Source organism: Cydia splendana, chromosome Z (assembly GCF_910591565.1).
Source record: "Cydia splendana chromosome Z, ilCydSple1.2, whole genome shotgun sequence".
Lineage (NCBI taxonomy): Eukaryota > Metazoa > Arthropoda > Insecta > Lepidoptera > Tortricidae > Cydia > Cydia splendana.
Genome location: NC_085987.1, coordinates 3,971,064 through 3,985,418, shown reverse-complemented (window position 1 = coordinate 3,985,418; position 14,355 = coordinate 3,971,064). Strand labels below are relative to the sequence as shown.

The 14,355-nt window shown below is 38.8% G+C and overlaps 1 protein-coding gene across 1 annotated transcript in view; it reads right to left on the bottom strand.

Moving 5' to 3' along the window:
- The window catches only part of LOC134804291 (uncharacterized), a 286,114-nt gene extending 275,081 nt beyond the window's left edge, over positions 1-11,033 (bottom strand). Inside the window, exon 1 of the mRNA XM_063777292.1 lies at positions 10,564-11,033. The gene's annotated coding sequence lies outside the window, so the exon portion shown is untranslated. The remainder of the gene's footprint in view (positions 1-10,563) is intronic.
- Positions 11,034-14,355: the final 3,322 nt, after the last annotated feature.

The window sequence follows — 14,355 nt, the reverse complement described above, 5'->3', positions numbered from 1 at the left end:
CCTTTGTAAAACAACACTGATTGTGACATTTGAGAGGTTTCTATTCTGCGGTTGGTTTTGTAAGGCTTTTTACTCGGAAATGTTTCGATAGACATTGAAATAGTACCGTAAAATGCTTTGCTACCCACTGGGTAATTGTAATCCAATAGTTTTTAACTTTTTATTGGTAGGTAGAGTAGGTACCTATATGAAAAATATATAATTATTTCATATCCTCATTTAAGAGCCAACAGGAGTGGTCATTCCTCCATACAAACGTACTCCACGTTTTCCTCCGTGGTTTTTGAAGCTAGAGCAATGATTTTTTCAACACAGATTAATATTAGTGTCCGACCGAAGGTTCGGTTTCGGTTTCGGCCAGTTTCGGCCAAAAAAACATGTTTCGGCTGTAGTTTCGGTTTCGGCCAAAAAACGGCCGAACCTTTCGGCCGGGCCGAAACTTACGAAATGGTACTTCGGACTAAGATCAAAAGTTGGGGAATAAGTAGGACAACAATAGTAATAACCTACATATACTGATTCATGTATAGGTACAGAAATTAATTGATTTATTATTATAAAACACAATTCCATTATGAGGGCGCCACTGGACGGTCGACTCAGTCCTAAGAGGCTGTCAATACCTATAACGCAAACACTGTCTAATTTAATCGGAGTGAATGAGATAGCACTGTCGGACGTAGCCGTTGGCCAAGTATCAGCTCGGCCCGAGTCGAACGATGTCTTCGCTCTTATTCACTCACTTATTCAGTCATTTCCTATCTACCTCTAATGGCAAATTTTAAGCGAGGCTAAAGGCTACGCTCAAGTAGTGCCGTGCCGCAAAGTTGATTTTCTGTACAGTTAATATTTTGCGAGGCTGAAAAGCTGACTATTGTTTAAAATGAAAAAAAAAAAACCCTTAAAAGTGTCCCCAGTACAATTTTTCAAACGAATGCTCGACCTTAGCCTAATTTTTTAGTCTTTACCTCAATTTACCATTGGTTTGTATTCCACATGTCCTCTACTTCAGCTTAGCCTTGGGCCTCCCTGCGCCATGCTCGGCCTGCGGTCTCGCTTTTTAATACAATGGACATTGGTTGGAGTCTGTGCTCAACTACTTATCGTGAAGCCTGAAGCACGGCTTTGACTTCGCATGAAAGTTTGCCTCACTGGGGCACTTCGGACTTTTAAGCCCAGGTGAAGATCGGTACGCGGCCTTGCGATCATCATCATTCACTTGCCCATTCATTTGGGGTCGGCGCAGTATGATTTTTTCGTCCATACCTCTCTCTCGCCCGTCATCTCATCATCCACTTGCGTTCGTTTCATATCATCTCTCACACAGTCCATCCACCTTTTTCTCGGTTTTCCACTCCCGCTACTTCCCTTGCGATATTGCTAACGAAATTGCTTTTGACGTTTAAAATAACACTTGCACTGCGTGTATCAAAATCATTGCAGAATTATCTTGGTCTAACTCCAGTAATTTTCTTAAAAAACTGCTTAATTAACATCAATTTCAAGGACATTGGGTGTTGACAGCCCCATAATATTTGTGTAAAAGCGGTTTTATGACATTTTTTCAACGATTTTAGCAAGTCTACAAAAGTTTCGGTTTCGGTTTCGGCCGAAACTAGAGCCAAAGCCGAACATTCGGTTTCGGTTTCGGTTTCGGCAAAAAAACATGTTTCGGTCGGACACTATTAATATTGTCAATATCTGTGTGGGACCGTTTTGCTTTTTTTGATATTTTTGTTTTTTAAGGCGCTAGAGCCCTTCAAAAATGGCCAAAATGGCCTAATTGACTATGCCGCAATGAGAGGCGTGGTATTCAAAACTGATATCAATTAGCCAAAAAAGCAAAACGGTCCGACACAGATAATTTCATAATCATTTAGATTTCCAAATTTGGTTACGATTGGTTAAGTTTTGGAGGAGGAAACAGTGGAGTACGAAACCTCGATTTATGACATTTTTACGCAGGATTTTTCGCCTTAGCTGCAGTTGTCCCTATCGCACTAATTTTAGGGGCGGAGTCAAGTTTCTAAATACGTACACAGCCAGAAAAGTGATGGGCAATAGTCGACATTTAATGTCGATAATGTATTTCGATTGCAGTCGGGGACCTTTTAAATGGGAATATGTCAATACATCAAGGTCCCCGACTGCAATCGAAATAAAATACACAGGTACAGTCACTGAAAAATATCAATCATGTGACTGGGTAACTAACACAACTAAAAATTATTTTTGTCTTTTCAGTTCGCGTTTTCGCAGTCGTGTTTTTTAATTTTTAATTATTTTTTTTTTATACTTTTAACATTTTTTAAACCAACCATATTTTTTATGATTTGGTCCTGGCTTTTTAATATATTTAATATGTCTGTGTCTCACGGAAGTTTTGTTATGGGAGGAATATTATCTTAAAGGGATAAGTTCGCCTTTGTACTAATGATGAATGTTATTTTTCCTATTTTGTTTTGATTTTTGTACAATAAAGTGTTTTACTACTACTACTACTGCTTTTAACGCTCCGTTGATTGGTATGATCCGTTGATTTTGATGCTTAGGTGCTGTACCTCTGTCTACCTATAGTCTGTATCTTTAGGTACTTTTTTTTTTTCTTTAGCCTATTAGTGTGTCCCACTGCTGGGCAAAGGCCTCCCCTCTTTCCCGCCACTTGTCTCTGTCTAATGCACACTCCCGCCACTCCACACAGAATGTATCTAGGTTGTCCCGCCATCTCCGTTTGGGTCTTCCTCTGCCCCGAGATCCATCCTGTGGGATCCAGTCCGTGGATACTTTAGCCCAGCGTTCTGGGTGCATTCAGCAGATGTGCCCTGCCCAGTCCCATTTCAGCTTTGCGGCCTACTTACTTACTTATTTAAAAATAAAAACTTTTTACAAAAAAAATTAAACCGACTTCAAAAAGGATGAAATAAAATATTATCCTTCTATAGGTCTATGCGTTACCAACTGATATGTTTGAAACACTGATTTAAACTTTCACGATTATTAAACATTATTAAACTGCACAACGGGACTTAATCGCGTATTTAAGTTTTAAGATTTACCTCCGACGTTTCGAGGACGGCGTTGTCCCCGTGGTCTCGGAGAAGACTGGCTCAAGTTGACATCAACATCTTCTAGCCGCGCGAGTTCTTCGAACTACCAGCACTTGGTCTTGTTTATCAGTTTGAACGTTTTGCGCACGATACTCGTTTCCGCTTACATTTACTAATGACTGGATTCCATGGGGATGAGATCTTAAAACCCTCGTCCCGATTAAAATTGCAATGTTTTTTTATTTCAATGGCTTCCCGCACTATTCTACTGTAGAAATGGCTCCGTGGAAAGGATTTTAGGTGCCATTTAAGCCAGTTGAGGGTAGATGAAAACATTACATGATCAAATAATGTAGGTTAAAGTTAGATCGTTCAGTGACAGATCCAGGTGGTTTTGTATTTGGTTGGTTAATTAATTCCCCTTGGTGGCGTAATACCTTGTTAAGTTTGCAGGAGACTCTAACGAGATACTTAGGTAATTAACCTAAATCAAAACCTCATTTGATTCTCAATCAACTCTCAAATCCATGTGCGAAGCTTTTAGATTAGATCACGTGGGTACATATGAACATATACTGTATTTATGATAGGTACACACATCGTAAAGTTTCTAGGTGAGTATATATTTAACTTATAGTTTGGGGAATTCAATTACATATTTAGGCAAAACAACATTAGATTTAAGTAATTTATAATTGAATAAATTAGTACCTATAAAGGGTCATCCATTAATTACATCACACGTTTAGGGGGGAGGGGTCAAGAAAATGTGACATGTTGTGACGGGGGAGGGGGGAGTCACAAACTTTGTGACGTCACTTTAACTTATTTAAATTATTTAATTCGCTGTATCATTTTTATTCGTTTAATTTTCTTTCCTAATCAGTTTTGGGTTATAAAATTACAAACATTTCTTTTTCAAAAATGTGACGTCACACCAGGGGGGGGAGGGGTTTGCCAAATGTGACCAAGTGTGACAATGAGGGGGGGAGGGGTCAAAAAATCTAGAAATTCGTGTGATGTAATTAATGAATGACCTATAAAGAAATTGAAATTAACATATAAAGGACCCGATCATAAACATTCCCCGTAGTCGGACTGCTTACGCAAAAAATAGTTTTGTTAGAAGGGCGTGCAGGTTGTACAACGAAAAATTTCTGAGCCTTGATATTTTCTGTGAGAAACTTAATAGATTTAAAACACTATCTATGCAGTGTAATAATTAATAACCCAAATGTTTAGATTGGCGCTATAACGAAATAATCTCAGTATTAGATGTTACTGCTTTTTATAATTTCTTTATTAATAGATAACAAATCCTGAGAATTCAGTTTGTAAACAATTAGTAACAATACCATAAGGTTGTTATAATACTCTTATATTTTTATTCTCATCATTTTTCTTTTCTTTTTTTTGTGTTTTGTTTTTGCACGCACAAATAGCTCTGTTTTACTATGTAGAAACTACTTAATAAGCATGATGTTAAAATATTTTAATTAAGGAAACTGTAAGTCTAGTTTTAAGAAAAGTTCCAGTGTTATATATAACTATAAAAGACTGTTTGTTTCTTAAATAAATAAATAAACATAAATAAATAAATAAAAAAAATGCCCCGTCTAACAATTCGGCCTGAGGCATGGACCCCATTACACCGGCAGCGTTACCTCTCTGTACCGCTAGGGCGATACGCTGAGAGAGGTACGCGCGAGCCCTACGGTCCCCTGTGGAATGACCAAGGACCCAGAGTCTCAACTGCAAGCGCCGCAAACTCATAGTCGTTAACTAAGGTCGAGTTTTTGCGGCGCTTGAGAATCTGGTCAGTGGTCAGCCGCAGCGCCAGCCTGGATGCGGGTCGCCCCGATGTGGGACCGTGCGAGGGTGTCAACGCACGTCGTTCCCACACTTCCTAATAGGGTATTTGTAATTTTTTAATGAATGGTATCAATCGATCAGGTTTGTTTTGAGGATCAAATGTCTGTATGGGACCTTTTCATCAGTGCCTGATCCACCAAACGCCTTTTCATCAGTGCCTGTGATCCACCAAACGCCTTTTCATCAGTGCCTGATCCACCAAACGCCTTTTCATCAGTGCCTGATCCACCAAACGCCTTTTCATCAGTGCCTGATCCACCAAACGCCTTTTCATCAGTGCCTGATCCACCAAACGCCTTTTCATCAGTGCCTGATCCACCAAACCTTGCTGGTAGTGCCATTGTAATTGAGGGTTTCTGCTACATCGAATGGTTTATGCTCCCAAAATTTTTGCACACCTCCTGGGATTGCGTAAACACGAATTACAGGCATATTAGGACCAAATGAAGGTATTAAAATGATTTCTAGCTTGCCTCCCGGCAAGCTCCTTAATTCATCAAAACGCTTTGTAAGGATCTAATTTGATTGGCCTATACCACAGAATAAATAATAGTACTATACGCTGTATGTATGGGTGACGTGGGACACATCGGACCCGCATAAATAGTTTTATTTCTCAAGGAAGTGCTATAAATCAACGTTATGTGCTTTTTATAGCCTGTTTCTTGATATATAAAGCCTTAACTGTTTTGAATGATTCGCGGTTAGTTTCACTAGACTTTTATATCGACCGGGATATGAACATGCAATGCGGGATGGGAAGCAATACAAAAGGTAATCACGGTTCATATCCCGGTCGATATAAGTCTAATATAAAGCCTTTCTATCATATAGAGGCGACAAATCTTTGCTACTCATAAATATTCAAAGTTGTAAGTACAACTTTGAATAAAAGCACCCAAAATTTGGTTTGCCCATTGAGATATTATTACTACTTATAGAGAATAAGAGAAGTCATACCAAACAATTAAATTGTCGCAATCGCAACCTGTCGTCGTACTGCCCTCCTAAGCTAAAAAGCGGTATTTGCATAAAATTTTCATTGAAAATACGTCCTTTTAGCTTAGGAGGGCAGCGTAAAACTCATGGCGCTTACGCGTTTAGGTGGTCGCCGTCACGCTCCGTTTCTATGGTTTGTTGTCAAAACAACAACAACTCATCCCAACTAGCAAAACAGTCGTATAAGAATTGATTTACTCAGCCTGTAATCGTATAACAGCCGAGTTACGGTTGTTGAAACACCAATATATCGTATAATAGCGGTTAACTCGACTATTTAGCAATTTTCGCTAATTAGTGCTATAATCATGTCGTATAAACGTTTATAGCACTATCTTTTAGCACTTTTATTCCACCTTTTAATAAATGCTGAGTTAGCGCTACTAAATCACTTTTATTCAGCATAATTGTTCTATTAAAATCATATAACAGCTATAGAATAGCTAATTGTCTGAATAAGGCGCTTTAATACAACTGTTACTCAATTCTCTTCTCTGTTGCTATAAAAGCTTATTAAAAGCAATCCAATAACCATTTGGCAACAATGCTGCTGTAACAGCGCGCTTATATCATAATTCGGGTAACAAACCGCTGTTATAGGAGCTGAAGTGTATTTACAGGTTTTATTCAAAATGTATTCAGCTTAGAGTACTTTTAAAGAGTTTTGAACTACATTAACAGCACAAGTCAGCCATGTTGTCGTTTCAATATAGTCCGGTGGCCAACTGCATGAAACCCTACCTGATAAAAAAATAGAAAAATCCTACTCTGTAGGGGTAGCTGACTTTTAGTAGCATCAACTGCTCTTGGTCGGCCGCGGCTTAATTTGGCAAATTTTGCGCAAATGGCAAAATAGTGGCACAAAAATTCATCAAAAAAAAACCCCATCGTATAATAGAATTGAGGACAGCAAAACAAAAGTGGTCAGCTACATCCTGTGTTGGCAGGTTCCTGTGTCCTACCGAATTTGTGGTACAACGTGACAGCTACAATTTACCTCATCGAAAAATAGAATGAAAAAAACTGATTGTAATACCTACATTAAATTTGTTGACGTATGTCTTGGTCGGTCTCACCTTAGCCTGGCAGCTTTTGCAGTCCGTCCGCATTAAAAAAAATGTCAATAGCAGCTATCCTACCATACAAGTGACATTCTATTTTTCGATGAGGTAAATTGTAGCTCACTTGGTACCACAAATTCGGTCGGACACAGGAACCAGCCAACACAGGATGTAGCTGACCACTTTTGTTTTTTGATGAATATTTGTACCACTTTTTTGCCACTTGCGCAAAATTTGCCAAGTTAAGCCACGGCCGTCCAAGAGCAGTTGAAGCTGCTAAAAGTCAGCTACCCCTACAGAGTAGGATTTTTCTATTTTTTTATCAGGTAGGGTTTCATGCAGTCGGCCACCGGACTATAAATCCATAAACATGGCGACATCATGTGCTATAAGTGTAGCAGTAAACGCAGTTACTCGACTTATAGTCGAATTAATGAGATATAAGAGAAACTAGATCGTGTAAGCAAAATTTTTACTTATTTTAATTAATATTTTTTTATTGAAATTTAAGAAAATAGACGGCCCATGAATATATATGAACCAGTGCCTTTGGTTTTATCAATAAAGTATTTTTCGCGCTAGGTTTTACTGTATTACGTGTACTTACAGACAGTAAAAACTTATGTACACAATCACGGTAAAAATAAATGTCATGGATGACAGCAGTAAAAAAATACTTAAGTACCTTTTTGTTTTATTAGACACGTGAAGACGATTAGGCCTCAAACATAATAAAATAATTGTAATATAATCGCTTACCTGAGATCGTTTTTAGCACATATTAGTTGAATAAAAGCATTTACTGCACTCTTACACATTTAAAATGCCGAGTAAAAGCAATTCGGCTACTTTTACGAAACATTTTTGCTGAGAAAAAGCAGTGCGGCTGCTTTTATAGAACACTTTCACTGAGTAATAGTAAATTGCTAATGTTTATAGAACAAATAGTCGAATAAAAGCACTATCGTTGCTATTAAAACACTAGAAGCGCTTTTATCCACTTTTACTCAACTCTTGCAGCATCGATTTGCTTCTTATACAGCGCTTACTCGATTTTTATAACACTTTTAGTCTGTATAAGTGCGCCTTTTCGCGTTGAGTAAACGCTTACAGGACTTTTATTCGACTGTTTTTACACCTTTTATAGCACCAAAAAGCGAAAATAAAAACGTGCTCTCAACTTTTATAGCACATAGATTTGCTAGTTGGGATGGCACAAAGTACTGGTTAACGATGACTCACGTTAGACCGGGCTGTCTTCGAGCCGGATCTTCCGGCGCTTACTTTTCTATGACATGAGGTGATCACGTGACGCTTTCCATAGAAAACGATGCGCCCGAAGCTCCGGCCCGGACACGGCCGGGTCTAACGTGAGTCATCCTTTATCTGTGCCGGTTCTACAGGGTGATTCATGAGACGGGAGCAGGACTAATCCTGCACACTCAGTAACTGATAATTGATCGATCACCGTCGTATACAGGTGAAACAACCACACTTTTTCCTATTTTTAACTTTTTGGTGAGGGCAAATTTAATCCTCTACAATCATGGTCATCCTACAAGACCTAATTAATAAGCATAAAACCTCTTTAATTTATGATTACGAATAAAATAAACTGTCAAACTTGAGTGAGATACGAGTTTTCAAAAGTAACCAGACCACGATGACAGTGGTGACATTCAATTTGACACAGAATATCGGTAGTTTAGTATTCTAATTTTAGGGTGACCACGCATGTCGTAAATAAATTACTAACTTTTTTTTTCAACACGACTAGAAAATTAACGTTAACCTCACTAATACTGATACGAAAGTGTTGCTTATAATTTACGAAATGCGCAGTATTAGTCATGCTCACGTCTCCTGAATCAGCCTGTATACGTTAGTTATTGGTTCAATGGGTTTGCCAGGCTATAGTTTGGGTAGGTACCTATTAGGTAGTGGGCTAAAATAACAGTTCGATATTCCTCAATTTGCCCAATCCATCTACTCATTAGGTATTTCAGTGCAAAACCAGACAGATTGGATAGAAGGTAGATTAGCCAATGTTGTTTTAGAATCAGAGATATAAAAACAGAGTTAAGCAATAGGGTTCCGTTCCGATTAATTGACCCAGCGATGGCAAAGGTCTCCGTTTCAGGGAAAAATGTAACTGTAGGTATGTCCGGTGTCCGGATGGTCTCCTCTGCAAGTCGCATTTCTCAACCGATTTTCGTAAAATTTTGTGAGCAGGTTTGGTAGTCAAGTATAGATAAATTATCTGTCGTTTTGTTTTTTGAAAAATTTCAAAATGGCGAAAATTGGCGTAAAGAACTTAAGCGCCAGTAGAAGGGTCTATGACATTTTATACTAGAACGGTTTATGGCACATTATATTTAAATAAAGAATTAATTAATATTTGGCCGCTTCGAACAGATTTCCCAAGCTATGAGGATGAGGTAAGCATAGCTTATATTAACTCACATTTATAGACGCGAGAAAATTCGCGTTAGACCCGTCTATAAATATGAGTTAATATGTGTTCAAAACGCGAAAGTCTAAAATATTACATAGCTTATATGTACAGTCGGTTTCACAAATATCTTCACAACCCAACGTTCCAATAATATATTTATCTACACGTCTCTAAGACGCTGACAATAAGGTCATATAAATGTATATATTTGGAAGCTAGCTTTTAAATGTTTTTGAATTCGACCGGAAATAGGTTTATTAGGTAGGTACAGTCGAGATCACAAATATGTATAAATTTTTCACGTTTATTTATTGCTATGGATTAAGTTGAATAAATATACATGTTTATGAACTTGATTGTATTATGTATGGCTTGTCTAAAACCGATTGGCCTTTTATATTATAAGTAGTTCGAATGTATAATACCTATTAGAGCCTATAGAAATAGACGATAAAGTATCCTGAGGAACCAATTTTCCCCAGTTCCCCCTAACGACCTACCAAACATAAATGTGTTATAATGTCATTACTTTATTTGTCGCACGGGGCTATTAGAGACCCTGGGGCTAAATGGGAACTAACACGCATTAAATCAGATTTCTTTACGTAAAACAAGTGTATTACTTTACGAAATTATAAAGCATTTTGTCATGTTTTATAGGTATAGGGAGGGGCTTTGTTATAATCCTAAATATTTCAGAGAGGTTTCTTCACACAACGTTCCATAGTTTATTCGAGTATCACACCCACCCACCTAATCTAAACACTAAAGAGTAAGTATCCGTCGGTAGCTACTGTTTTTTTTGCTAAATATTTTTTGTACATGTTAAACATCATAAAGCACAGCAAAAACTTGAAATACACAAAAAACGCCGCAGATAGGGGCTAAGGCCAAAATGGTGTACCTAGTTACCTAACTTTTAACACAGCATGTAAATACAAAAACAAGCAAAATAGAAATCGCTTTAGCCGCTTACAGCCTAAAAACACCATCAGAAACTCGCACAGCAAAGCATCTTAGTTATTAGAATTTCACCGTTACCAGTTGTTACACGCTCCGTTTCAACGCTTAAACTTTTCCGAATTCGAAACGTAGGTATTCCATTTTCAAATTAGATTAGATCACTCACCTGCCAAGTTTCCACGGACTACCTCCAGCTTTGCGCCACACAAAAGTCCAGTCCAAATCGAAAGTGCCACTTATAATTCAAAACAAACCTCCGTTCAACATTTACAATCGAAAACCAAGAGCTCTATTGTATCACGACCCAAGTTTTAGGCGGACTAAAATTGCAACACAACTTTTAAACTGCTTCAACACTTTAAAACTTCACTGAAATCTGTATTAAAGTCACTGATCACTGTCGGCGGGTTAGTTGGGGTGTTTTTTTGTTTTAAACGGGTTCGGATGGATTGAAAATGAGTACGATCGCTTTGTCGTGAGCTTCCATAGCGAGTACGGGCGACCCGTGCGACGGTTATAACAGGACTGGCTGGAGAAAAATGGCGAACCGAGCGAGCGGTCGTGGTTGGTCCGCTATCGGAGCGCACGGCGCCGTGCGGGCATAGAATAATGCTGACACAGACAGTTTAAACGGGTTTTAGAGTTAGACTGTACTATTTTACGAGCCATATATTATGTACCTATATTAAAGAACCCTGCCTTTTCTCTAGGGGGCCTATGCCGCTGCACCCTGTTTTAAAGCAGACCTGCTGCGGCTAGCTGCGGCACCTGCCGCGATAGCAGAGGACGCCGGTTCGATTCCAGCCTGGGGCACTGGAGACCCTGGTCACATTTATTTAAGTTTTCAAAAGCATTTATTGCGCACGTATTACACACATAACATGGACACTGAAAGAGCACAGCAAGCTCATAATTAATCACCATAGCCCTAGAGGATGGGAGAAGGCCAGAAGGGGTATACATTGTAGTATGTATAATTCGATCTCCCTCCTGTTCCTCTCTAGCGACACCCTTTGTTAAGCGTGGTGGTATGTACTTACAAAATTCACTCTTCAATGGGCCCATGTTTAGGTACATAGACATCGCTTTTCCAAGCGTTCTCGATACGTCTAACATTAAAAAACCGGACAAGTGCGAGTCGGACTCGCCCACCGAGGGTTCTGTACTTTTTAGTATTTGTTGTTATAGCGGCAACAGAAACACATCATCTGTGAAAATTTCAACTGCCTAGCTATCACGGTTCATAAGATACAGCCTGGTGACAGACGGACGGACAGACGGTCGGACGGACGGACGGACGGACGGACAGCGGAGTCTTAGTAATAGGGTCCCGTTTTTACCCTTTGGGTACAGAACCCTAAAAACTACAGATTGGGTAAATCCTTCCAGCTACTAGATTAGGTAATCCTTTATTGACTATCACTATAATAAAAATGACATGAAGATAAGTTACCTACTTAATTGCTAAAATTACGAGTATTCCCATAGATCACAATAGCCCCAAATATTCCAAATAACAAATAAGTTATTGAAAATGTGAAGTACTAGTCACGTCATGGATATACGACATTCAAATCATAGTCATACCTGAACGAAGATACCTATTCAAGTAAAATTTGGACCATAGTCAAGAGCTTACATATTATACATAAATTAATAAATATATATTATAGGACAATTTTACACAGATTGACCTAGTCCCACAGTAAGCTCAGTTTTATGGCTAATTGACGACGATCGACTATGTATATATATAATTACTTATATACATAGAAAACATCCATAACTCAGGAACAAATATAATAAACCTACAAATAAATACTTACCAGGATTCGAACCCGGGACCTCCTGCATCGTAGGCAGGGTCACTACCGACTAGGTTAGGCGGCCGTCAAAACTTTGGAGTATTGGTTTTACGATAGTATACTTTCTATCGATGCATAATCTTTGTCAGGCGCAACAGTGCCGACTACGGCGGGCTAGCTACCGCCGGCGCGGCAACAGAACAGGTTTAAAAAAATACGCGACCATAGATTATCACGCCTACCTACTAATTAAAAAGTTAATATCGGACGCCAATGCGAATCCGTATGTGAATAAAATATCAATAAAAACAGATGTATAGGTACACGAATTAGCAGAAAAATGAGTTCACTCGACTAGGAAAAGCAAATAGGCAGAGTTATGGTTTTGGCAGTTTATGTGAGTACGTGACCTGGAGTTATAAAAAAAATATTGTTGGTTACAATAGCCCCAGTTACAGCTTTGAATCATCATCATCTTGCTAGTTTATCCTGGCATTTTTTACACGGCTCGCTAAGAGAAGCCTGCCGTCCGCTAAGGCAACCTAATCCCAAAAATTGGCGTGGGCACTAGTTTTAACGAAGTCATACAACGTTGAATGATTATTGTTATTATCTACCAGATTCTATTTTAATTACGTTAATTCGCGTATAGGCACTATTTTAAATATTCAACAGATTTTCAGTTCATTTCCGGTTCGTCCGGTGATACAAATTTCCCCGGTCTACCCTAGGTTACCTATAAAACTCATATTCGAGTGTTGCCTACATTAATCCCATATACACGGTGTCCCTTTGATAAAATATTTATTTCGGAGGAAATTTCCCCATGTTTATAAGCTGTGTTACCGTAAAACCACACAAGGTAAAGCCGCCATCTGATATATTGGGGCGACCAAGGCACTCACAATTTGAACCAGGTTTCGATGAAAGGTCCCACCTGACCTTTCGGGAAACATATTTTATTTTACTCGGGTTAAGAGAAACCGTATGAAAAAAATCCTACGTAAATATTTTTAATATTATTTATGAATTCCCTTTATTTTTAATATTATCATTTAATTTAGTTTTTAATATCTTTAAGTACCTCTAAAGGTTCCGTCACACATGCGCGTTTTCCGGGCGGAGCGTGAGCGTTTTATATGTAAAAGCGTCGCGCCCCGCTCACGCCCCGCCCGGTAAACGCGCCTGTGTGACGGAACCTTGACTGTTTATTTTCCCTACAAGCGTCCACCTCCCCCCATAGTTCCTAGATCCCACCTGACCTTACATACATTATGTAAGTCGCGTGACAATGCAATATTCTGCCCTACTAAGCCATTATTTGGCTATCTCAAAAGAAAATTCATTACTAATTTATACAATACAATACAATACTCTTTATTGCACACCTCAGTAAAAGAAAACAATACAAAAGAAAAAAGAAATACAAGCGTAGGTAAACAACAGGCGGTCTTATCGCTAAAAAGCTTATAGGGTAATTGCGTCAGTTTACCGTCCAGTGCCCGTTTTCGTCGACTTGACGGATTAGCAAATAATACATTTCATTTTTAATTTGGTTCTTTCGAAATATATTTTTTATGTAGATATAAGTCCCAATTTGTGCAGCAATGAAGGTTTAGTCAAATGGACGGAAACTGACACCGGACGAAAACTAGCGCAATGACCCTATAGGTACTTTAGTTTCTATAGCTGAAAATTCCATTTTCAAAATCATTCGATATTGAGATAGCACTATTTGGCTGAGAAAGGGGGCTGTCCATAAATTACGTCATCGATTTTTGGCGATTTTTGACCCCCCCCCCCCCCTATAATCATCCAAAAATCATGCTTCAAATGACCCCATTTCCTCCTACTTCATGCTACCGTCATCCGATGTCCAGACCCCCCCCCCCCTAATTTGAAATGACGTAGTTTATGAATAGCCCCAAGGCAGTATTATCTGATAGATACGACTGTCGAATATGGAGGCACCTGTACGGTTACCATCAGTTTGTCACTGACATAAACGCCGTCGAGAACGTAATTTACTTTCTATACATCTCGCTCGCACTCGCATATTAGTTCAAACGGGATGGATAGAAAGTAAATTACGTTCTCGACGGCGTTTGTCAGTGACAAACTGATGGTAACCGTACTGGTGGTTCTGACTGGGC